We start from the raw sequence: 23,119 nt of genomic DNA on the forward strand, positions 1-23,119 counted from the left end.
GAGGTGAAGCATCGGAATCTAAAACTGGACTCACAGAAGAGGTTCAAATCACAGAAAGTTAGAGTGTCAGTCCTCTTGTACTTAAGACGGCATTATGCCTTTTGAATTTAATTACGATGCAATATCTGTTCTTGCTCGTCAAAAAGAAGGTCCAAGGTATACAGTAAACCTGAAGCGAAATATCGGAATCTAAAACTGGACTCACTGGAGAGGTTCAAAACATAGAAAGTTAGAGTGTCAGTCCTCTTGTACTTAAGTCGGCATTGTGCCTTTTGTATTACATTCGCATTCAATTTCTGTGTTCCATAGTCGATAAGAAGATCCAAGGTATACAGTAAACCTGAAGTGAAGCATCGGAATCTAAAACTGCACTCACAGGAGAGGTTCAAATCATAGAAAGTTAGAGTGTCAGTCCTCTTGTACTTAAGTCGGCATTGTGCCTTTTGAATTTAATTCCGATGCAATTTCTGTGTTTCATCGTCACTAAGAAGGTCCAAGGGATACAGTAAACCTGAAGTGAAGCATCGGAATCCCAAACTGGACTCACAGGAGAGGTTCAAATCATAGAATGTTAGAGTGTCAGTCCTCTTGTACTTAAGTCAGCATTGTGCCTTTTGTATTAAATTCGGATGCAATTTCTGTGTTTCATCGTCAACAAGAAGGTCCAAGGTATACAGTAAACCTGAAGTGAAACATTGGAATCTAAAACTGGACCCACAGGAGAGGTTCAAATCATAGAAAGTTAGATTGTCAGTCCATTTGTACTTTAGTCGGCATTGTGCCTTTTACTTTAAATTCGGAGGCAATTTCTGTGCTTCATCGTCAATAAGAAGGTCCACGGGATACAGTAAACCTGAAGTGAAGCATCGGAATTTAAAACTGGTTCACAGGAGAGGTTCAAAACATAGAAAATTAGAGTGTCATTCCTCTTGTACTTAAGATGGCATTGTGCATTTTGTATTAAATTCGGATGCAATTTCTGTGTTTCATCGTCAATAAGAAGATCCAAGGTATACAGTAAACCTGAAGTGAAGCATCGGAATTTCAAAACTGCACTCACGGGAGAGGTTCAAATCATAGAAAGTTAGAGTGTCGGTCCTCTTGTACTTAAGTCGGCATTGTGCCTTTTGTATTATATTCGGATGCGATTTCTGTGTTTCGTCGTCAATAAGAAGGTCCAAGGTATACAGTAAACCTGAAGTGAAGCATTGGAATCTAAACCTGGGCTCACAGGAGATGTTCAAATCATAGAAAGTTAGAGTGTTAGTCCTCTTGTACTTAAGTCGGCATTGTGCCTTTTGTATTAAATTCGGATGCAATTTCTGTGTTTCATCGTCATTAAGAAATTCCAAGGGATGCAGTAAACCTGAAGTGAAGCATCGGAATCTAACACTGGACTCACAGGAGAGGTTCAAATCATAGAAAGTTAGATTGTCAGTCCTCTTGTACTTAAGTCTGCATTGTGCCTTTTGTATTAAATTCGGATTCAATTTCTGTGTTTCATCGTCAATATGAAGCAAAAAGGGATACAGTAAAATTGAAGTGAAGCATCAGAATCTAAAACTGAACTCACAGGAGAGGTTCAAATCAAAGAAAGTTAGAGTGTCAGTCCATTTGTACTTAAGTCGGCATTGTGCCTTTTGTTTTAAATTCGGATGCAATTTCTGTGCTTCATCGTCAATAAGAGGGTCCAAGGGATACAGTAAACATGAAGTGAAGCATCGGAATCAAAAACTGGTTCACAGGAGAGGTTCAAAACATAGAAAATTAGAGTGTCATTCCTCTTGTACTTATGATGGCATTGTGCATTTTGTATTAAATTCGGATGCAATTTCTGTGTTTCATCGTCATTAAGAAATTCCAAGGTATACAGTAAACCTGAAGTGAAGCATCGGAATCTAAAACTAGACTCACAGGAGAGGTTCAAATCATAGAAATTTAGAGCGTAAGTCATGTTGTACTTAAGTCGGCATTGTGCCTTTTGTGTTACTTTCGGATGTAAATTCTGTGTTTCATCGTCAATAAGAAGGTCCAAGGGATACAGTAAACCTGCAGTGAAGCATCGGAATCTAAAACTGGACTCAAAGGAGAGGTTCAAATCATAATAAGCTAGAGTGTCAGTCCTCTTGTACTTAAATCGGCACTGTGCCTTTTGTATTAAATTCGGATGCAATTTCTGTGTTTCATCGTCAATAAGAAGGTCCAAGGTATATAGTAAACCTGAGGTGAAGCATCGGAATCTAAAACTGGACTCACAGAAGAGGTTCAAATCACAGAAAGTTAGAGTGTCAGTACTCTTGTACTTAAGAATGCATTATGCCTTTTGAATTTAATTACGATGCTATATCTGTTCTTCCTCGTCAAAAAGAAGGTCCAAGGTATACAGTAAACTTGAAGCGAAATATCGGAATCTAAAACTGGACTCACAGGAGAGGTTCAAAACATAGAAAGCTAGAGTGTCAGTCCTCTTGTACTTAAATCGGCACTGTGCCTTTTGTATTAAATTCGGATGCAATTTCTGTGTTTCATCGTCAATAAGAAGGTCCAAGGTATATAGTAAACCTGAAGTGAAGCATCGGAATCTAACATTGGAGTCACAGGAAGGGTCCAAATCATAGAAAGTTAGAGTGTCAGTCCTCTATTACTTAAGTCGGCATTGTGCTTTTTTATTAAATTTGGATGCAATTTCTGGGTTTGATCGTCAATAAGAAGGTCCAAGGGATACAGTAAACCTGAAGTGAAGCATCGGAATCTAAAACTGGTTCACAGGAGAGGTTCAAAACATAGAAAATTAGAGTGTCATTCCTCTTGTACTTAAGATGGCATTGCGCATTTTGTATTAAATTCGGATGCAATTTCTGTGTTTCATCGTCAATAAGAAGATCCAAGGTATACAGTAAACCTGAAGTGAAGCATCGGAATCTAAAACTAGACTCACAGGAGAGGTTCAAGTCATAGAAATTTAGAGCGTCAGTCATGTTGTACTTAAGTCGGCATTGTGCCTTTTGTATTACATTCGGATGCAATTTCTGTGTTTCATCGTCAATAAGAAGGTCCAAGTAATATAGGAAACCTGAGGTGAAGCATCGGAAACTAAAGCTGGACTCATAGGAGTGGTTCAAATCAAAGAAAGTTAGAGTGTCAGCCCTCTTGTACTTAACTCAGCATTGTGGTTTTTTGAATTTAATTACGATGCAATATCTGTTCTTCCTCGTCAAAAAGAAGGTCCAAGGTGTACAGTAAACGTGAAGTGAAACATCGGAATCTAAAACTGGACTCACAGGAGTGGTTCAAAACATAGAAAGTTAGAGTGTCAGTCCTCTTGTACTTAAGTCGGCATTGTGCCTTTTGTATTAAATTCGCATGCAATTTCTGTGTTTCATCGTCAATAAGAAGATCCAAGGTATACAGTAAACCTGAAGTGAAGCATCGGAATCTAAAACTGCACTCACAGGAGAGGTTCAAATCATAGAAAGTTAGAGTATCAGTCCTCTTGTACTTAAGTCGGCATTGTGCCTTTTGTATTATATTCGGATGCACTTTCTGTGCTTCATCGTCAATAAGAAGGTCCAAGGTATACAGTAAACCTGAAGTGAAGCATCGGAATCTAACATTGGAGCCACAGAAGGGGTCCAAATCATAGAAAGTTAGAGTGTCAGTCATCTTGTACTTAAGTCGGCATTGTGCCTTTTGAATTTAAGTCCGATGCAATTTCTGTGTTTCATCGTCACTAAGAAGGTCCAAGGGATACTGTAAACCTGAAGTGAAGCATCGGAATCTAAAACTGGACTCACAATAGAGGTTCAAATCATAGAAAGTTAGAGTGTCAGTCCCCTTGTACTTAAGTCAGCATTGTGCCTTTTGTATTAAATTCGGATGCTATTTCTGTGTTTCTTCGTCAATAAGATGGTCCAAGGTATACAGTAAACCTGAAGTGAAGCATTGGAATCTAAAACTGGACTCACAGGAGAGGTTCAAATCATAGAAAATTAGATTGTCAGTCCTCTTGTACTTAAGTCAGCATTGCGCCTTTTGTATTAAATTCGGTTGCAATTTCTGTGTTTCATATTCAATAAGAAGGTCCAAGGTATACAGTAAACCTGAAGTGAAACATCGGAATCTAAAACTGGATTCACAGGAGGGGTTCAAATCATAGAAAGTTAGAGTATCAGTCATCTTGTACTTAAGGCGGCATTGTGCCTTTTGTATTAAATTCGGATGCAGTTTATATGTTTCATCGTCAATAAGAAGGTCCAAGGTATACATTAAAATTGAAGTGAAGCTTCGGAATCTAAAACTGGACTCACAGGAGAGGTCCAAATCATCGAAAGTTAGAGTCTCAGTCCTCTTGTACTTAAGTCAGCATTGTGCCTTTTGTATTAAATTCGGATGCAATTTCTGTGTTTCATCGTCAACAAGAACGTCCAAGGTATACAGTAAACGTGAAGTGAAGCGTCGGAATCTAACACTGGACTCACAAGAGCGGCTCAAATCATAGAAAGTTAGAGGGTCAGTCCTCTTGTACTTAAGTCGGAATTGTGACTTTTGTATTAAATTCGGAAGCTATTTCTGTGTTTTATCGTCAATAAGAAGGTCCAAGGGATACAGTAAACCTGAAGTGAAGCATCGGAATCTAAAACTGGACTCACAGGAGAAGTTCAAATCATAGAAAGTGAGAGTGTCAGTGCTCTTGTACTTAAGTCGGCATTGTGCGTATTGAATTAAATTCGGATGCAATTTCTGTGTTTCATTGTCAATATGAAGGTCCAAGGTATACAGTAAACCTGAAGTGGAGCATTGGAATCTAAAATTGGGCTCGCAGGAGAGGTTCAAATCATAGAAAGTTAGAGTGTCAGTCCTGTTGTACTTAAGTTATCATTGTGCCTTTTGTATTAAATTCGAATGCAATTTCTGTGTTTCATCGTCAATAAGAGGGTCCAAGGTATACAGTAAACCTGATTTGAAGCATCGGAATCAAAAACTAGACTCACAGGAGAGGTTCAAATCATAGAAATTTAGAGCGTCAGTCATCTTGTACTTAAGTCGGCATTGTGCCTTTTGTATTAAATTCGGATGCAAATTCTGTGTTTCATCGTCAATAAGAAGCTCCAAGGGATACAGTAAACCTGCAGTGAAGCATCGGAATCTAAAACTGGACTCACAGGAGAGGTTCAAATCATAAAACGTTAGAGTGTCAGTCCTCTTGTACTTAAGTCGGCATTGTGCCTTTTGAATTTAATTACGATGCAATTTCTGTTCTTCTTCGTTAAAAAGAAGGTACAAGGTATACAGTAAACTTGAAGTGAATCATCGGAATCCAAAACTGGACTCACAGGAGTGGTTCAAATCATAGAAAGTTAGAGTGTCAGTCCTCTTGTACTTAAATCGGCATTGTGCCTTTTGTATTAAATTCGGATGCAATTTCTGTGTTTCATCGTCAAAATGAAAGTAAAAGGGATGCAGTAAACCTGAAGTGAAACATCGAAATCTAAAACTGGACGCACAGGAGAGGTTCAAATCATAGAAAATTAGAGTGTCAGTCCTCTTGTACTTAACTCGGCATTGTGCCTTTTGTATTAAATTCGGATGCAATATCTGTGCTTCATCGTCAATAAGAAGGTCCAAGGGTTACAGTAATACTGAAGTGAAGCATCGCAATCTAAAACTGGACTTACAGGATAGGTTCAAATGATAGAAAGTTAGAGTGTCAGTCCTCTTGTACTTAAGTCGGCATTGTGCCTTTTGTATTTAATTCGGATGCAATTTCTGTGTTTCATCGTCATTAAGAAAGTCCAGGGGATACAGTAAACCTGAAGTGTAGCATCGGAATCTAAAACTGGACTGTCAGGATTGGTTCAAATCATAGAAAGTTAGAGCGTCAGTCCTCTTGTACTTCAGTCGGCATTGTGCCTTTTGAATTAAATTTCAATGCAAATTCTGTGCTTCATCGTCAATAAGAAAGTCCAAGGGATACAGTAAACCTTAAGTGAAGCATCGGAATCTACCATTGGACTCACAGGTGAGGTTCAAATCTAGAAAGTTAGAGTGTCAGTCCTTTTCTACTTAAGTCGGCATTGAGCCTTTTGTATTAAATTCGGATGCAATTTCTGTGCTTCATCGTCAGTAAGAAGGTCCAAGGGATACAGTAAACCTGAAGTGAAGCATCGGAATCTAACACTGGACTCACTGGAGAGGTTCAAATCATAGAAATTTAGAGTGTCAGTCCTCTTGTACTTAAGTCGGCATTGTGCTTTTTTATTAAATTTGGATGCAATTTCCGGGTTTCACCGTCATTAACAAGGTCCAAGGGATACAGTAAACCTGAAGTGAAGCATCTAAATCTAAAACTGGACGCACAGGAGAGGTTCAAATCATAGAATGTTAGAGTGTCAGTCCTCTTGTACTTAAGTCAGCATTGTGCCCTTTGTATTAAATTCGGATGCAATTTCTGTGCTTCATCGTCAATAAGAAGGTCCAAGGGATACAGTAAGCCTGAAGCGAAGCATCGGAATCTAAAACTGGACTCACAGGAGAGGTTCAAATCATAGAAAGTTAGAGTGTCAGTCCTCTTCTACTTAAGTCGGCATTGTGCCTTTTGTATTAAATTCGGATGCTATTTCTGTGTTTCATCGTCAATAAGAAGGTCCAAGGTATACAGTAAACCTGAAGTGAAGCATCGGAATCTAAAACTGGACTCACAGGATAGGTTCAAATCATAGAATCTTAGAGTATCAGTCCTCTTGTACTTAGGTCGGCATTGTGCATTTTGAATTTAATTCCGATGCAATTTCTGTGCTTCATCGTCAATAAGAAGGTCCAAGGGATACAGTAAACCTGAGGTGAAGCATCAGAATCTAACACTTGACTCACAGGAGAGGTTCAAATCATAGAAAGTTAGAGTGTCAGTCCTCTTGTACTTAAGTCGGCATTGTGCCTTTTTATTAAATTCGGATGCATTTTCTGGGTTTCATCGTCAATAAGAATGTCCAAGGTATACAGTATACCTGAAGTGAGGCATCGGAATCTAAAACTGGACTCACAGGAGAGGTTCAAATCATAGAAACTTAGAGTGTCAGACCTCTTGTACCTAAGACGGCATTGTGCCCTTTGTATTAAATTCGGATGCAATATCTGTGTTTCATCGTCGATAAGAAGGTCCAAGGGATACAGTAAGCCTGAAGTGAAGCATCGGAACCTAAAACTGGACTCACTGGAGAGGTTCAAAACATAGAAAGTTAGAGTGTCAGTATACTTGTACTTAAGTCGGCATTGTGCATTTTGTATTAAATTCGGATGCAGTTTCTGTGTTTCATCGTCAATCAGAAGGGCCAAGGGATACAGTAAACCTGAAGTGAAGTATCGGAATCTAAAACTGGACGCACCAGAGAGGTTCAAACCATAGAAAGTTAGAGTGTCAGTCCTCTTGTACTTAAGTTGGCATTGTGCATTTTGTATTAAATTCGGATGCAATTTCTGTGTTTCATCGTCAATAAGAAGGTCCAAGGGATACAGTAAGCCTCAAGTGAAGCATCGGAATCTAAAACTAAACTCACTAGAGAGGTTCAAATCATAGAAATTTAGAGTGTCAGTCCTCTTGTACTTAAGTCGGCATTGTGCCTTTTGTATTGAATTCGGATGCAATTTCTGTGTTTCATCGACAAAAAGAAGGTCCAAGGGATACAGTAAACCTGAAGTGAAACATCGGAATCTAAAACTGGACTCACAGGATAGTTTCAAATCATAGAAAGTAATAGCGTCAGTCCTCCTGTACTTAAGTCGGCATTGTGCATTTTGAATTTAATTCCGATGCAATTTCTGTGCTTCATCGTCAATAAGAAGGTCCAAGGGATACAGTAAACCTGAAGTGAAGCATCAGAATCTAACACTTGACTCACAGGAGAGGTTCAAATCATAGAAAGTTAGAGTGTCAGTCCTCTTGTACTTAAGTCGGCATTGTGCCTTTTTATTAAATTCGGATTCAATTTCTGGGTTTCATCGTCAATAAGAATATCCAAGGTATACAGTATACCTGAAGTGAAGCATCGGAATCTAAAACTGGACTCACAGGAGAGGTTCAAATCACAGAAAGTTAGAGTGTCAGACCTCTTGTACCTAAGACGGCATTGTGCCTTTTGTATTAAATTCGGATGCAATTTCTGTGTTTCATCGTCAAGAAGAAGGTCCAAGGTATACAGTAAGCCTGAAGTGAAGCATCGGAATCTAAAACTGGACTCACTGGAGAGGTTCAAATCAAAGAAAGTTAGAGTGTCAGTCCTCTTGTACTTGCGTCGGCATTGTGCCATTTGTATTGAATTCGGATGCAATTTCTGTGTTTCATCGTCAAAAAGAAGGTCCAAGGGATACAGTAAACCTGAAGTGAAGCATCGGAATTTAAACTGGACTCACAGGAGAGGTTCAAATCATAGAAAGTTAGAGTGTCAGTCCTGTTGTACTTAAGTCGGCATTGTGCCTTTTGTATTAAAATCGGATGCAGTATCTGTGTTTCATCGTCAATAAGAAGGTCCAAGGGATACAGTAAGCCTGAAGTGAAGCATCGGAACCTAAAAGTGGACTCACTGGAGAGGTTCAAAACATAGAAAGTTAGAGTGTCAGTCCTCTTGTACATAAGTCGGCATTGTGCATTTTGTATTAAATTCGGAGCAAATTTCTGTTTTTCATCGTCAATCAGAAGGGCCAAGGGATACAGTAAACCTGAAGTGATGCATCGAAATCTAAAACTGGACGCACAGGAGAGATTCAAATCATAGAAAGTTAGAGTGTCAGTCCTCTTGTACTTAAGTCGGCATTGTGCATTTTGTATTAAATTCGGATGCAATTTCTGTGTTTCATCGTCAATAAGAAGGTCCAAGGGATACAGTAAGCCTGAAGTGAAGCATCGGAATCTAAAACTGGACTCACTGGAGAGGTTCAAATCATCGAAAGTTAGAGTGTCAGTCCTCTTGTACTTAAGTGGGCATTGTGCCTTTTGTATTGAATTCGGATGCAATTTCTGTGTTTCATCGTCAAAAAGAAGGTCCAAGGGATACAGTAAACCTGAAGTGAAGCATCGGAATCTAAAACTGGACTCACAGGATAGTTTCAAATCATAGAAAGTAATGGCGTCAGTCCTCCTGTACTTAAGTCGGCATTGTGCCTTTTGAATTTAATTCCGATGCAATTTCTTTGCCTCATCGTCAATAAGAAGGTCATAGGGATACAGTAAACCTGAAGTGAAGCATCGGAATTTAAACTGGACTTACAGGAGAGGTTCAAATCATAGAAAGTTAGAGTGTCAGTCCTGTTATACTTAAGTCGGCATTGTGCCTTTTGTATTAAATCGGATGCAATTTCTGTGTTTCATCGTCAATAAGAAGGTCCAAGGTATACAGTAAACCTGAAGTGAAGCATCGGAATCTAAAACAGGACTCACAGGAGAGGTTCAAATCATAGAAACTTGGAGTGTCAGTCCTCTTGTACTTAAGTAAGCATTGTGCCTTTTGAATTTAATTCCGATGCAATTTCTGTGCTTCATCGTCAATAAGAAGGTCGAAGGGATACAGTAAACCTGAAGTGAAGCATAGGAATCTAACACTTGACTCACTGGAGAGGTTCAAAACATAGAAAGTTAGAGTGTCAGTCCTCTTGTACTTAAGTCGGCATTTTGCGTTTTGACTATAATTCCGATGCAATTTCTGTGCTTCATCGTCAATAAGAAGAACCAAGGGATACAGTGAACCTGAAGTGAAGCATCGAAATCTAACACTGGACTCACAGGAGGGGTTCAAATCATAGAAAGTTAGAGTGTCAGTCCTCTTGTACTTAAGTCGGCATTGTGCTTTTTTTAAAATTCGGATGCAATTTCAGGGTTTCACCGTCATTAACAAGGTCCAAGGGATACAGTAAACCTGAAGTGAAGCATCGAAATCTAAAACTGGACGCACAGGAGAGGTTCAAATCATAGGATGTTAGAGTGTCTGTCCTCTTGTACTTAAGTCAGCATTGTGCCTTTTGTATTAAATTCGGATGCAATTTCTGTGCTTCATCGTCAATAAGAAGGTCCAAGGGATACAGTAAGCCTGAAGTGAAGCATCGGAATCTAAAACTGGACTCACAGGAGAGGTTCAAATCATAGAAAGTTAGAGTGTCAGTCCTCTTGTACTTAAGTCGGCATTGTGCCTTTTGTATTAACTTCGGATGCTATTTCTGTGTTTCATCGTCAATAAGAAGGTCCAAGGTATACAGTAAACCTCAAGTGAAGCTTCGGAATCTAAAACTGGACTCACAGGATAGGTTCAAATCATAGAAACTTAGAGTGTCAGTCCTCTTGTACTTAAGTTGGCATTGTGCATTTTGAATTTAATTCCGATGCAATTTCTGTGCTTCATCGTCAATAAGAAGGTCCAAGGGATACAGTAAACCTGAAGTGAAGCATCTGAATCTAACACTTGACTCACAGGAGAGGTTCAAATCATAGAAAGTTAGAGTGTCAGTATACTTGTACTTAAGTCAGCATTGTGCATTTTGTATTAAATTCGGATGCAGTTTCTGTGTTTCATCGTCAATCAGAATGGCCAAGGGATACAGTAAACCTGAAGTGAAGCATCGAAATCTAAAACTGGACGCACCGGAGAGGTTCAAACCATAGAAAGTTAGAGTGTCAGTCTTGTACTTAAGTTGGCATTGTGCATTTTGTATTAAATTCGGATGCAATTTCTGTGTTTCATCGTCAATAAGAAGGTCCAAGGGATACAGTAAGCCTCAAGTGAAGCATCGGAATCTAAAACTGGACTCACTGGAGAGGTTCAAATCATAGAAATTTAGAGTGTCAGTCCTCTTGTACTTAAGTCGGCATTGTGCCTTTTGTATTGAATTCGGATGCAATTTCTGTGTTTCATCGACAAAAAGAAGGTCCAAGGGATACAGTAAACCTGAAGTGAAGCATCGGAATCTAAAACTGGACTCACAGGACAGTTTCAAATCATAGAAAGTAATAGCGTCAGTCCTCCTGTACTTAAGTCGGCATTGTGCCTTTTGAATTTAATTCCGATGCAATTTCTTTGCCTCATCGTCAATACGAAGGTCATAGGGATACAGTAAACCTCAAGTGAAGCATCGGAATTTAAACTGGACTCACAGGAGAGGTTCAAATCATAGAAAGTTAGCGTGTCAGTCCTCTTGTACTTAAGTCGGCATTGTGCCTTTTGTATAAAATTTGGATGCAATTTCTGTGTTTCATCGTCAATAAGAAGGTCCAAGGTATACAGTAAACCTGAAGTGAAGCATGGGCATCTAAAACTGGACTCACAGGATAGGTTCAAATCATAGAAACTTAGAGTGTCAGTCCTCTTGTACTTAAGTCGGCATTGTGCATTTTGAATTTAATTCCGATGCAATTTCTGTGCTTCATCGTCAATAAGATGGTCCAAGGGATACAGTAAACCTGAAGTGAAGCACCAGAATCTAACACTTGACTCACAGGAGAGGTTCAAATCATAAAAAGTTAGAGTGTCAGTCCTCTTGTACTTAAGTCGGCATTGTGCCTTTTTATTAAATTCGGATTCAATTTCTGGGTTTCATCGTCAATAGGAATGTCTAAGGTATACAGTATACCTGAAGTGAAGCATCGGAATCTAAAACTGGACTCACAGGAGAGGTTCAAATCATAGAAAGTTAGAGTGTCAGACCTCTTGTACCTAAGACGGCATTGTGCCTTTTGTATTAAATTCGGATGCAATATCTGTGATTCATCATCAATAAGAAGGTCCAAGGTATACAGTAAGCCTGAAGTGAAGCATCGGAATCTAAAACTGGACTCACTGGAGAGGTTCAAATCAAAGAAAGTTAGAGTGTCAGTCCTCTTGTACTTGCGTCGGCATTGTGCCATTTGTATTGAATTCGGATGCAATTTCTGTGTTTCATCGTCAAAAAGAAGGTCCAAGGGATACAGTAAACCTGAAGTGAAGCATCGGAATTGAAACTGGACTCACAGGAGAGATTCAAATCATAGAAAGTTAGAGTGTCAGTCCTGTTGTACTTAAGTCGGCATTGTGCCTTTTGTATTAAATTCGGATGCAATTTCTGTGTTTCATCGTCAATAAGAAGGTCCAAGGTATACAGTAAACCTGAAGTGAAGCATCGGAATCTAAAACAGGACCCACAGGAGAGGTTCAAATCTTAGAAACTTAGAGTGTCAGTCCTCTTGTACTTAAGTCGGCATTGTGCTTTTGAATTTAATTCCGATGCAATTTCTGTGCTTCATCGTCAATAAGAAGGTCCAAGGGATACAGTAAACCTGAAGTGAAGAATAGGAATCTAACACTTGACTCACAGGAGAGGTTCAAATCATAGAAAGTTAGAGTGTCAGTCCTCTTGTACTTAAGTCGGCATTGTGCCTTTTGAATATAATTCCGATGCAATTTCTGTGCTTCATCGTCAATAAGAAGAACCAAGGGATGCAGTGAACCTGAAGTGAAGCATCGAAATCTAACACTGGACTCACAGGAGGGGTTCAAACCATAGAAAGTTAGAGTGTCAGTCCTCTTGTACTTAAGTCGGCATTGTGCCTTTTTATTAAATTCGGATGCAATTTCAGGGTTTCACCGTCATTAACAAGGTCCAAGGGACACAGTAAACCTGAAGTGTAGCATCGATATCTAAAACTGGACGCACAGGAGAGGTTCAAATCATAGAATGTTAGAGTGTCAGTCCTCTTGTACTTAAGTCAGCATTGTGCCTTTTGTATTAAATTCGGATGCAATTTCTGTGCTTCATCGTCAATAAGAAGGTCCAAGGGATACAGTAAGCCTGAAGTGAAGCATCGGAATCTAAAACTGGACTCACAGGAGAGGTTCAAATCATAGAAAGTTAGAGTGTCAGTCCTCTTGTACTTAAGTCGGCATTGTGCCTTTTGTATTAAGTTCGGATGCAATTTCTGTGTTTCATCGTCAATAAGAAGGTCCAAGGGATACAGTAAGCCTGAAGTGAAGCATCGGAACCTAAAACTGGACTCACTGGAGAGGTTTAAAACATAGAAAGTTAGAGTGTCAGTCCCCTTGTACTTAAGTCGGCATTGTGCATTTTGTATTAAATTCGGATGCAATTTCTGTGTTTCATCGTCAATCAGAAGGGCCAAGGGATACAGTAAACCTGAAGTGAAGCATCGAAATCTAAAACTGGACGCACAGGAGAGATTCAAATCATAGAAAGTTAGAGTGTCAGTCCTCTTGTACTTAAGTCGGCATTGTGCCTTTTGTATTAAATTCGGATGCAATACCTGTGTTTCATCGTCAATAAGAAGGTCCAAGGGATACAGTAAGCCTGAAGTGAAGCATCGGAACCTAAAAGTGGACTCACTGGAGAGGTTCAAAACATAGAAAGTTAGAGTGTCAGTCCTCTTGTACATAAGTCGGCATTGTGCATTTTGTATTAAATTCGGAGCAAATTTCTGTTTTTCATCGTCAATCAGAAGGGCCAAGGGATACAGTAAACCTGAAGTGAAGCATCGAAATCTAAAACTGGACGCACAGGAGAGATTCAAATCATAGAAAGTGAGAGTGTCAGTCCTCTTACACTTAAGTCGGCATTGTGCATTTTGTATTGAATTCGGATGCAATTTCTGTGTTTCTTCGTCAAAAAGAAGGTCCAAGGGATACAGTAAACCTGAAGTGAAGCATCGGAATCTAAAACTGGACTCACAGGATAGTTTCAAATCATAGAAAGTAATAGCGTCAGTCCTCCTGTACTTAAGTCGGCATTGTGCCTTTTGAATTTAATTCCGATGCAATTTCTTTGCCTCATCGTCAATAAGAAGGTCATAGGGATACAGTAAAACTGAAGTGAAGCATCGGAATTTATACTGGACTCACAGGAGAGGTTCAAATCATAGAAAGTTAGAGTGTCAGTCCTGTTGTACTTAAGTCGGCATTGTGCCTTTTGTATTAAATTCGGATGCAATTTCTGTGTTTCATCGTCAATAAGAAGGTCCAAGGTATACAGTAAACCTGAAGTGAAGCATCGGAATCTAAAACAGGTCTCACAGGAGAGGTTCAAATCATAGAAACTTAGAGTGTCAGTCCTCTTGTACTTAAGTAAGCATTGTGCCTTTTGAATTTATTTCCGATGCAATTTCTGTGCTTCATCGTCAATAAGAAGGTCGAAGGGATACAGTAAACCTGAAGTGAAGCATAGGAATCTAACACTTGACTCACTGGAGGGGTTCAAAACATAGAAAGTTAGAGTGTCAGTCCTCTTGTACTTAAGTCGGCATTGTGCCTTTTGACTATAATTCCGATGCAATTTCTGTGCTTCATCGTCAATAAGACGAACCAAGGGATACAGTGAACCTGAAGTGAAGCATCGAAATCTAACACTGGACTCACAGGAGGGGTTCAAATCATAGAAAGTTAGAGTGTCAGTCCTCTTGTACTTATATCGGCATTGTGCTTTTTTTAAAATTCGGATGCAATTTCAGGGTTTCACCGTCATTAACAAGGTCCAAGGGATACAGTAAACCTGAAGTGAAGCATAGGAATCTAACACTTGACTCACTGGAGGGGTTCAAATCATAGAATGTTAGAGTGTCAGTCCTCTTGTACTTAAGTCAACATTGTGCCTTTTGAATTTAATTCCGATGCAATTTCTGTGCTTCATCGTCAATAAGAAGGTCCAAGGGATACAGTAAGCCTGAAGTGAAGCATCGGAATCTAAAACTGGACTCACTGGAGAGGTTCAAACCATAGAAAGTTAGAGTGTCAGTCCTCTTGTACTTAAGTCGGCATTGTGCCTTTTGTATTTTATTCGGATGCAATATCTGTGTTTCATCGCCAAAAAGAAGGTCCAAGGTATACAGTAAACCTGAAGTGAAGCATCGGAATCTCAAACAGGACTCACAGGAGAGGTTCAAATCATAGAAACTTAGAGTGTCAGTCCTCTTAAACTTAAGTCGGCACTGTGCCTTTTGAATTTAATTCGGATGCAATTTCTGTGCTTCATCGTCAATAAGAAGGTCCAAGGGATACAGTAAACCTGAAGTGAAGAATAGGAATCTAACACTTGACTCACAGGTGAGGTTCAAATCATAGAAAGTTAGAGTGTCAGTCCTCTTGTACTTAAGTCGGCATTGTGCCTTTTGAATATAATTCCGATGCAATTTCTGTGCTTCATCGTCAATAAGAAGGACCAAGGGATACAGTGAACCTGAAGTGAAGCATCGAAATCTAACACTGGACTCACTGGAGATGTTCAAATCATAGAAAGTTAGAGTGTCAGTCCTCTTGTACTTAAGTCGGCATTGTGCTTTTTTATTAAATTCGGATGCAATTTCAGGGTTTCACCGTCATTAACAAGGTCCAAGGGATACAGTAAACCTGGAGTGTAGCATCGAAATCTAAAACTGGACGCACAGGAGAGGTTCAAATCATAGAATGTTAGAGTGTCAGTCCTCTTGTACTTAAGTCAGCATTGTGCCTTTTGTATTAAATTCGGATGCAATTTCTGTGCTTCATCGTCAATAAGAAGGTCCAAGGGATACAGTAAGCCTGAAGTGAAGCATCGGAATCTAAAACTGGACTCACAGGAGAGGTTCAAATCATAGAAAGTTAGAGTGTCAGTCCTCTTGTACTTAAGTCGGCATTGTGCCTTTTGTATTAAATTCGGATGCAATTTCTGTGTTTCATCGTCAATAAGAAGGTCCAAGGGATACAGTAAGCCTGAAGTGAAGCATCGGAACCTAAAACGGGACTCACTGGAGAGGTTCAAATCATAGAAAGTTAGAGTGTCAGTCCTCTTGTACTTATATCGGCATTGTGCATTTTGTATTAAATTCGGATGCAATGTCTGTGTTTCATCGTCAATAAAGAGGTCCAAGGGATACAGTAAGCCTGAAGTGAAGCATCGGAATCTAAAACTGGACTCACTGGAGAGGTTCAAATCATAGAAAGTTAGAGTGTCAGTCCTCTTGTACTTAAGTCGGCATTGTGCCTTTTGTATTGAATTCGGATGCAATTTCTGTGTCATCGTCAAAAAGAAGGTCCAAGGGATACAGTAAACCTGAAGTGAAGCATCGGAATCTAAAACTGGACTCACAGGATAGTTTCAAATCATAGAAAGTAATAGCGTCAGTCCTCCTGTACTTAAGTCGGCATTGTGCCTTTTGAATTTAATTGCGATGCAATTTCTTCGCCTCATCGTCAATAAGAAGGTCATAGGGATACAGTAAACCTGAAGTGAAGCATCGGAATTTAAACTGGACTCACAGGAGAGGTTCAAATCATAGAAAGTTAGAGTGTCAGTCCTGTTGTACTTAAGTCGGCATTGTTCCTTTTGTATTAAATTCGGATGCAATTTCTGTGTTTCATTGTCAATAAGAGGGTCCAAGGGATACAGTAAACCTGAAGTGAAGCATCAGAATCTAATAATAGACTCACAGGAGAGGTTCAAATCATAGAAAGTTAGAGTGTCAGTCATCTTGTACTTAAGTCGGCATTGTGCATTTTCTATTAAATTCGGATGCAATTTCTGCGTTTCATCGTCAATTAGAAGGTCCAAGGGAAACAGTAGACCTGAAGTGAAGCATCAGAATCTAAAACTGGACTCACAGGATAGGTTCAAATCATAGAAACTTAGAGTGTCAGTCCTCTTGTACTTAAGTCGGCATTGTGCCTTTTTTATTAAATTCGGATGCAATTTCTGGGTTTCATCGTCAATAAGAATGTCCAAGGTATACAGTATACCTGAAGTGAAGCATCGGAATCTAAAACTGGACTCACAGGAGAGGTTCAAACCATAGAAAGTTAGAGTGTCAGTCCTCTTGTACTTAAGTCGGCATTGTGCCTTTTGTATTAAATTCGGATGCAATATCTGTGCTTCATCGTCAATAAGAAGGTCCAAGGGATACAGTAAGCCTGAAGTGAAGCATCGGAATCTAAAACTGGACTCACAGGAGAGGTTCAAATCATAGAAAGTTAGAGTGTCAGTCCTCTTGTACTTAAGTCGGCATTGTGCCTTTTGTATTAAATTCGGATGCTATTTCTGTGTTTCATCGTCAATAAGAAGGTCCAAGGGATACAGTAAGCCTGAAGTGAAGCATCGGAACCTAAAACGGGACTCACTGGAGAGGTTCAAATCATAGAAAGTTTGAGTGTCAGTCCTCTTGTACTTAAGTCGGCATTGTGCATTTTGTATTAAATTCGGATGCAATTTCTGTGTTTCATCGTCAATAAAGAGGTCCAAGGGATACAGTAAGCCTGAAGTGAAGCATCGGAATCTAAAACTGGACCCACTGGAGAGGTTCAAATCATAGAAAGTTAGAGTGTCAGTCCTCTTGTACTTATATCGGCATTGTGACTTTTATATTGAATTCGGATGCAATTTCTGTGTCATCGTCAAAAAGAAGGTCCAAGGGATACAGTAAACCTGAAGTGAAGCATCGGAATCTAAAACTGGACTCACAGGATAGTTTCAAATCATAGAAAGTAATAGCCTCAGTCCTCCTGTACTTAAGTCGGCATTGTGCCTTTTGAATTTAATTCCGATGCAATTTCTTCGCCTCATCGTCAATAAGAAGGTCATAGGGATACAGTAAACCTGAAGTGAAGCATCGGAATTTAAACTGGACTCACAGGAGAGGTTCAAATCATCGAAAGTTAGAGTGTCAGACCTCTTGTACCTAAGACGGCGTTGTGCCTTTTGTATTAAATTCGGATGCAATATCTGTGTTTCATCGTCAATAAGAAGGTCCAAGGGATACAGTAAGCCTGAAGTGAAGCATCGGAATCTAAAACTGGACTCACTGGAGAGGTTCAAATCATAGAAACTTAGAGTGTCAGTCCTCTTGTACTTAAGTCGGCATTGTGTCTTTTGTATTGAATTCGGATGCAATTTCTGAGTCATCGTCAAAAAGAAGGTCCAAGGGATACAGTAAACCTGAAGTGAAGCATCGGAATCTAAAACTGGACTCACAGGATAGTTTCAAATCATAGAAAGTAATAGCGTCAGTCCTCCTGTACTTAAGTCGGCATTGTGCCTTTTGAATTTACTTCCGATGCAATTTCTTCGCCTCATCGTCAATAAGAAGGTCATAGGGATACAGTAAACCTGAAGTGAAGCATCGGAATTTAAACTGGACTCACAGGAGAGGTTCAAATCATAGAAAGTTAGAGTGTCAGTCCTGTTATACTTAAGTCGGCATTGTGCCTTTTGTATTAAATTCGGATGCAATTTCTGTGTTTCATTGTCAATAAGAGGGTCCAAGGGATACAGTAAACCTGAAGTGAAGCATCGGAATCTAGTACTAGACTCACAGGAGAGGTTCAAATCATAGAAAGTTAGAGTGTCAGTCATCTTGTACTTAAGTCGGCATTGTGCATTTTCTATTAAATTCGGATGCAATTTCTGCGTTTCATCGTCAATTAGAAGGTCCAAGGGATACAGTAGACCTGAAGTGAAGCATCAGAATCTAAAACTGGACTCACAGGATAGGTTCAAATCACAGAATCTTAGAGTGTCAGTCCTCTTGTACTTAAGTCGGCATTGTGCCTTTTTTATTAAATTCGGATGCAATTTCTGGGTTTCATCGTCAATAAGAATGTCCAAGGTATACAGTATACCTGAAGTGAAGCATCGGAATCTAAAACTGGACTCACAGGAGAGGTTCAAATCATAGAAATTTAGAGTGTCAGACCTCTTGTACCTAAGACGGCATTGTGCCTTTTGTATTAAATTCGGATGCAATATCTGTCTTTCATCGTCAATAAGAAGGTCCAAGGGATACAGTAAGCCTGAAGTGAAGCATCGGAATCTAAAACTGGACTCACTGGAGAGGTTCCAATCATAGAAAGTTAGAGTGTCAGTCCTCTTGTACTTAAGTCGGCATTGTGCCTTTTGTATTTTATTCGGATGCAATATCTGTGTTTCATCGTCAAAAGGAAGGTCCAAGGGATACAGTAAACCTGAAGTGAAGCATCGGAATCTAAAAATGGACTCACACGATAGTTTCAAATCATAGAAAAAAATAGCGTCAGTCCTCCTGTACTTAAGTCGGCATTGTGCCTTTTGAATTTAATTCCGATGCAATTTCTGTGCCTCATCGTCAATAAGAAGGTCATAGGGATACAGTAAACCTGAAGTGAAGCATCGGAATTTAAACTGGACTCACAGGAGAGGTTCAAATCATAGAAAGTTAGAGTGTCAGTCCTGTTGTACTTAAGTCGGCATTGTGCCTTTTGTATTAAATTCGGATGCAATTTCTGTGTTTCATCGTCAATAAGAAGGTCCAAGGTATACAGTAAACCTGAAGTGAAGCATCGGAATCTCAAACAGGACTCACAGGAGAGGTTCAAATCATAGAAACTTAGAGTGTCCGTCCTCTTGTACTTAAGTCGGCATTGTGCCTTTTGAATTTAATTCCGATGCAATTTCTGTGCTTCATCGTCAATAAGAAGGTCCAAGGGATACAGTAAACCTGAAGTGAAGAATAGGAATCTAACACTTGACTCACAGGAGAGGTTCAAATCATAGAAAGTTAGAGTGTCAGTCCTCTTGTACTTAAGTCGGCATTGTGCCTTTTGAATATAATTCCGATGCAATTTTTGTGCTTCATCGTCAATAAGAAGAACCAAGGGATACAGTGAACCTGAAGTGAAGCATCGAAATCTAACACTGGACTCACTGGAGGGGTTCAAATCATAGAAAGTTAGAGTGTCAGTCCTCTTGTACTTATGTCGGCATTGTGCTTTTTTATTAAATTCGGATGCAATTTCAGGGTTTCACCGGCATTAACAAGGTCCAAGGGATACAGTAAACCTGAAGTGTAGCATCGAAATCTAAAACTGGACGCACAGGATAGGTTCAAATCATAGAGTTTTTGAGTGTCAGTCCTCTTGTACTTAAGTCGGCATTGTGCATTTTGAATTTAATTCCGATGCAATTTCTGTGCTTCATCGTCAATAAGAAGGTCCAAGGGATACAGTAAACCTGAGGTGAAGCATCGGAATCTAACACTGGACTCACAGGAGGGGTCCAAATCATAGAAAGTTAGAGTGTCAGTAATCTTGTACTTAAGTCGGCATTGTGCTTTTTTATTGAATTCGGATGCAATTTCTGGGTTTCATCGTCAATAAGAAGGTCCAATTTATACAGTATACCTGAAGTGAAGCATCGGAATCTAATACTGGACTCACAGGAGAGGTTCAAATCATAGAAAGTTAGAGTGTCATTCCTCTTGTACTTAAGTCGGCATTGTGCCTTTTGTATTAAATTCGGATGCATTTTCTGTGTTTCCTCGTCAATAAGAAGGTCCAAGGGATACAGTTAAACTGTAGTGAAGCATCGGAATCTAAAACTGAACTCACAGGATAGTTTCAAATCACAGAAAGTTATAGCGTCAGTCCTCCTGTACTTAAGTCGGCATTGTGCCTTTTGAATTCAATTCCGATGCAATTTCTTTGCCTTATCGTCAATAAGAAGGTCATAGGGATACAGTAAACCTGAAGTGAAGCATCGGAATTTAAACTGGACTCACAGGAGAGGTTCAAATCATAGAAAGTTAGAGTGTCAGTCCTGTTGTATTTAAGTCGGCATTGTGCTTTTTGTATTAAATTCGGATGCAATTTCTGTGTTTCATCGTCAATAAGCAGGTCCAAGGGATACAGTAAACCTGAAGTGAAGCATTAGATTCTAACACTTGACTCACAGGAGAGGTTCAAATCGTAGAAAGTTAGAGTGTCAGTCCTCTTGTACTTAAGTCGGCATTGTGCCTTTTGTATTGAATTCGGATGCAATTTCTGTGTCATCGTCAAAAAGAAGGTCCAAGGGATACAGAAAACCTGAAGTGAAGCATCGGAATCTAAAACTGGACTCACAGGATAGTTTCAAATCATAGAAAGTAATAGCGTCAGTCCTCCTGTACTTAAGTCGGCATTGTGCCTTTTGAATTTAATTCCGATGCAATTTCTTCGCCTCATCGTCAATAAGAAGGTCATAGGGATACAGTAAACCTGAAGTGAAGCATCGGAATTTAAACTGGACTCACAGGAGAGGTTCAAATCATAGAAAGTTAGAGTGTCAGACCTCTTGTACCTAAGACGGCATTGTGCCTTTTGTATTAAATTCGGATGCAATATCTGTGCTTCATCGTCAATAAGAAGGTCCAAGGGATACAGTAAGCCTGAAGTGAAGCATCGGAATCTAAAACTGGACTCACAGGATAGTTTCAAATCATAGAAAGTAATAGCGTCAGTCCTCCTGTACTTAAGTCGGCATTGTGCCTTTTGAATATAATTCCGATGCAATTTCTGTGCTTCATCGTCAATAAGAAGAACCAAGGGATACAGTGAACCTGAAGTGAAGCATCGAAATCTAACACTGGACTCACTGGAGGGGTTCAAATCATAGAAAGTTAGAGTGTCAGTCCTCTTGTACTTAGTCGGCATTGTGCTTTTTTATTAAATTCGGATGCAATTTCAGGGTTTCACCGTCATTAACAAGGTCCAAGGGATACAGTAAACCTGGAGTGTAGCATCGAAATCTAAAACTGGACGCACAGGAGAGGTTCAAATCATAGAATGTTAGAGTGTCAGTCCTCTTGTACTTAAGTCAGCATTGTGCCTTTTGTATTAAATTCGGATGCAATTTCTGTGCTTCATCGTCAATAAGAAGGTCCAAGGGATACAGTAAGCCTGAAGTGAAGCATCGGAATCTAAAACTGGACTCACAGGAGAGGTTCAAATCATAGAAAGTTAGAGTGTCAGTCCTCTTGTACTTAAGTCGGCATTGTGCCTTTTGTATTAAATTCGGATGCAATTTCTGTGTTTCATCGTCAATAAGAAGGTCCAAGGGATACAGTAAGCCTGAAGTGAAGCATCGGAACCTAAAACGGGACTCACTGCAGAGGTTCAAATCATAGAAAGTTAGAGTGTCAGTCCTCTTGTACTTATATCGGCATTGTGCATTTTGTATTAAATTCGGATGCAATTTCTGTGTTTCATCGTCAATAAAGAGGTCCAAGGGATACAGTAAGCCTGAAGTGAAGCATCGGAATCTAAAACTGGACTCACTGGAGAGGTTCAAATCATAGAAAGTTAGAGTGTCAGTCCTCTTGTACTTAAGTCGGCATTGTGCCTTTTGTATTGAAGTCGGATGCAATTTCTGTGTCATCGTCAAAAAGAAGGTCCAAGGGATACAGTAAACCTGAAGTGAAGCATCGGAATCTAAAACTGGACTCACAGGATAGTTTCAAATCATAGAAAGTAATAGCGTCAGTCCTCCTGTACTTAAGTCGGCATTGTGCCTTTTGAATTTAATTGCGATGCAATTTCTTCGCCTCATCGTCAATAAGAAGGTCATAGGGATACAGTAAACCTGAAGTGAAGCATCGGAATTTAAACTGGACTCACAGGAGAGGTTCAAATCATAGAAAGTTAGAGTGTCAGTCCTGTTGTACTTAAGTCGGCATTGTGCCTTTTGTATTAAATTCGGATGCAATTTCTGTGTTTAATTGTCAATAAGAGGGTCCAAGGGATACAGTAAACCTGAAGTGAAGCATCGGAATCTAATTATAGACTCACAGGAGAGGTTCAAATCATAGAAAGTTAGAGTGTCAGTCATCTTGTACTTAAGTCGGCATTGTGCATTTTCTATTAAATTCGGATGCAATTTCTGCGTTTCATCGTCATTTAGAAGGTCCAAGGGATACAGTAGACCTGAAGTGAAGCATCAGAATCTAAAACTGGACTCACAGGATAGGTTCAAATCATAGAAACTTAGAGTGTCAGTCCTCTTGTACTTAAGTCGGCATTGTGCCTTTTTTATTAAATTCGGATGCAATTTCTGGGTTTCATCGTCAATAAGAATGTCCAAGGTATACAGTATACCTGAAGTGAAGCATCGGAATCTAAAACTGGACTCACAGGAGAGGTTCAAATCATAGAAAGTTAGAGTGTCAGTCCTCTTGTACTTAAGTCGGCATTGTGCCTTTTGTATTAAATTCGGATGCAATTTCTGTGCTTCATCGTCAATAAGAAGGTCCAAGGGATACAGTAAGCCTGAAGTGAAGCATCGGAATCTAAAACTGGACTCACAGGAGAGGTTCAAATCATAGAAAGTTAGAGTGTCAGTCCTCTTG

The sequence above is a fragment of the Schistocerca americana genome, chromosome X (genome assembly GCF_021461395.2).
Source record: "Schistocerca americana isolate TAMUIC-IGC-003095 chromosome X, iqSchAmer2.1, whole genome shotgun sequence".
NCBI classification, from domain to species: Eukaryota; Metazoa; Arthropoda; class Insecta; order Orthoptera; family Acrididae; genus Schistocerca; species Schistocerca americana.